At 41.8% G+C, this 3,857-nt stretch overlaps 1 pseudogene; it reads left to right on the forward strand.

The window, feature by feature from the left end:
• The first annotated feature begins 379 nt into the window (after positions 1-379).
• LOC102004483 lies at positions 380-646 on the forward strand (annotated as a pseudogene).
• The last annotated feature ends 3,211 nt before the right edge of the window (positions 647-3,857 follow it).

Consider the following 3,857-nt stretch of genomic DNA (forward strand, 5'->3'; position numbering starts at 1 on the left):
AAATGGGGTGTCCATATGTGGCAGAAGCCTTCCCCCAAGAAAGCCTTAAGTTATTGTTTAGACTCTGGAGGATCCAGATAGCAAATAACCTCTCCTCTCTTTAAGGACATTTATCTTGTCCTGGAGTTAAAACGTATTTGTTATCTCTCACCTTTTGTTGAGAGATCTGGGCCTTATGGAATGTTGTAATCACTTGCCGATAGAAAATTGAGTCAGTTGTGGTGGTGCATCCCTGTAATCCCAGCACTCAGGAGGCTGAGGCAGGAGGAGTGTGAGTTTGAGTTTGAGATCAGCCAGGGCTACAAAGTGAGCTCAAGTCCAGCCTGAACTGCAGAGTGAGACCCTGCCTCAAAAAATAAAAAAAGGGAGTTCGATTGACATGGCCATCTCCCGCTTACCCCCAGGCACACTGACGCTAAAGCAGTTCTTGAGAAGGCAACAAGTTCTCCTCCTCTACAGAAAGATTTTGCAAGCAATCCAGCAAGTTCCAAATGTGTCTGACAGCCAATACCTGAAGAACTGGGCAAGGGAAGAATTCAAAAGAAGTAAAAGTGCCCCAGAAGAGGATACAATCCAGATGATGATTACTCAAGGCAATATCCAGCTAAAGGAGTTAGAAAAAACACTTGCATTAGCAAAATCTTAACTCTAGTGTTTTTCTGAAGGATTTCCAAATATTCATACACTATTGAATTTAGGTTTAATGGACAGCTCAAAGGCAAGTCAAACTGTTGGAGTGTACAGTGCTCAGGCACAATTTCAGAAGGTGGAGCATAGGCTGTCATAGAGAGCAAAGAAACGCACAATGAAACAACTGCTTTAGAACTGAGAAATATACCTGAGTTCTGAAAATATTTCTGGAATGTTCTAAAAATGTGTCACTAGTTTTCATAAGCAAAAACTATTAACAAATGGCCAGTGGCACATGAAAAGATGCTCAACACAAATCATCAGGAAAATGTATATCAAAACCATAAAGAAAGCCAGGCATGGTGGTGCATGCTTGTAATCCCAGCACCTGGGAGGCTGAGGCAGGAGGATTGCTGCATGTTCAAGGCCAGCCGGAAATACAAAGTTAGTTCAGGGCCAGCCTGCACTGCATAGTGATACCCTATCTTAAAAAGACAACAAAACAAAACAAAACAAAAAAACCACACCATAATGAGATAGCACTTCATTTTCACTACAATGGCTATAATTAAAAAGGAAAATAAATGTTGGTGAAGATGTGGCAAAATTGCTCAGTAGCACATACCTGTAATCCCGGCACTCTGGAACCTTCTTGACAAATCCTTCTGTATTACCTTTAAGGGTCATTGCAGTACCTTGGTCAGATGTTCCATGATTTGATAATCAAAGGACTCAAAAAAACCCATCACAGGCAAATCTGGATCTTTGCTGGAAAGAAAAGAAATAGAATTTAGTGAACACATTGAGATAGCAAAGGGATCAGAGAAAACTTTAGGCAACTTCTGGGTGAAACTTCCATGATTACCTTAATTTCGATGTGGATAGAAGTATATTCTGAAGGAGAATGCTTGGTGTGTCTTCTCCAAGGTTCTTCTCCAAGGACAGGAAAAACAAAGAATTTTGAAGACTACATCAGAGACAAATACATCACAACCAGAGTTGACTGAGGACATTTTTGAAAGCAATTAAATTTATTACATACAATTAATTCAATCAAAGATGTGGAAGTAAAAGCTTATGGAAGATGCTGGGGTTATCAGTCCTGCAAACTTCAGTCCTGTTCATCAACAGAGCAGAGCTAAGAAGCTAATCCAAGAATCTGGCCAGATGTAGAATCTGAGGAAAAGTAGACAAAATTTTGCAGAATAAAACATGGTACCTATTAACTGCGCTGTAAGCCAGAGGACCAGCACCAACCAATGGGATGGATGCTGATGACCTGGATTGCCAGAGCTCCATTTCCCATAGATTTCACAACATAAAGTACTTCTGAATACCCTTCCAAGGGAGTAATCTACTAATGCAGAATGCTTGTATGAGCCAGCTTTCAGATTCCTAAATAAGCATTAATACATTGCAAAACCATCTGGCAAAAAACAGAAGCATTTGTGAAGTTTCTGAATAAAGAATACTTTGGGAAAGAAAAAAAAAGACCAAAAAAAAAAAAAAAAAAAAAAAAAAAAGAAAGAAAGAAATTGAAAGCCTTAGCAGTGTTTTTGTCAGATGACTCCCTAGTGGGGTCACAAGTGAGGAGGTCATCTATATACCCTAACAGGCTTCCCTTTTTGAGTTAAATCTCTTAGGTCTTGAGCTAACACTGATGCACATGTGGGGACTTATCTCTAAGCCCTGAGGCAAGACAGTCCAAATGTATTGTTGGCAAAATCCCGTTTGGGGATCTTCCCATTCAGAGGCAAACGTTGGGAGTTCTGATCTACAAGGATAGATAAAAAGATATCTTTGAGATTAAGGATAGAGAGCCATTTAGTGTCTCCTTGTATCTGTTCTAAAAGCATCTATGGATCTGCTACTAATGGGTGAATAAATACCACTGCCTCACTGTTGGCTCTGAGGTCTTGCACCAAGCCATATTCTCTTGATGGCTTGACTATTGGTCAAATGGATATATTGCATGGAGACTGGCATGGCACCAGTAACCTTGTTGGCAAAAACTTATTAGTAATCAATTTAGCTCCTGCCTAGCTTCTTTCTTAAAGGTAGTACTGCTTTCTATGAGGATATAGATTAGGACCCTTTAACTAAATGACTACTGGAGTGGCCTTGATGGCCCTCCCTGGGGTGTCTTCATACCATGTTTAGGGATCAGCTCCTGGCAGAGACATTGGCCCCGTGGTGTCAGGTTGGCCAGATTCCTAGCAACTAGGAAACAGGTTGCCAGAGGTTTAAATGTCAGGACCCTAAGTAGGAACAGACTATCTCTTCTAATTACTGATATGGGGCATTCCAGTATCACCATAAAGGCAGTTTGGAAAAGAAAATCTTCCAAATTATAGTTTAGAGTGGAGGTAAAGAAAGCAGTCTCATTAAATCCTTAAAGGCCCACAATACCTCTAGAATAGGATGAAAGCTCACCCCAATAAGAAACTCAAAATGAAGAAGTTGCCCTGGTATTGCAGAGAAATACAATTTGTTTGCCTGCTACTTCTAGAGTCACCCGAGGCTCCTGTAAGGCGATGGGAGTAGGATTTTGTGGGAGCCCTGCAGGCTGCCTCAGGCACCATCACTCACTGTCCAGGCCTTTTCCCTTGGCCACCATGGTGGTAGATGACCTCATCTCTCTCTGGCAATGAGAACTGCGCTTCTTCTGATGCCAAAGCTCTCCTGCGTTCTGACAGGTCCAAAGGGGTTAGGTGGTTTCTGCGGTCACTCCTTTTCCCAGGGCCCTAATCCCTTGCACTTGAAGAACTGTGACTTGCTTCTGTTGCTCTTTGGATTCCCCCAGTTTCCCTTAGCACTGTGGACTTTGTCTTGAGCCTCATCAGACAGGGCAAGCACCTCTTTTCCTAATTCAACTCTCATTTATTCTCTACTTCATCACAGTTAATAAAGACTGAACAAGCTCCATCAACCACCTGACTTATTTCAGTTTGTGGGCACAGTTGAAGTTTCTGGAGCTTTTCCCTAATATCTGGAACTGACCATGAAAACACTGCCTCAGGATAATCTGATCTTCTCTAGACTCAGAGTTTAAATTAGTGTATTTATGGAGTGCCTTTTCAAGCTAGAGCTGAAAAGCAACTGGGTTCTCATCAGGGCTCTGACTAATAGACCTGAGCTTATCACAGTTCGCAGGTTTGGGCATCTCTTGTCACAGACCCACTGCAACAGCCTGGCTGTGTAACTTGTGTTTGGCTTTTCCGCCCTCT

The sequence above is a fragment of the Chinchilla lanigera genome, unplaced genomic scaffold, assembly GCF_000276665.1.
Source record: "Chinchilla lanigera isolate Chin_1 unplaced genomic scaffold, ChiLan1.0 scaffold00082, whole genome shotgun sequence".
Classification (NCBI taxonomy): domain Eukaryota; kingdom Metazoa; phylum Chordata; class Mammalia; order Rodentia; family Chinchillidae; genus Chinchilla; species Chinchilla lanigera.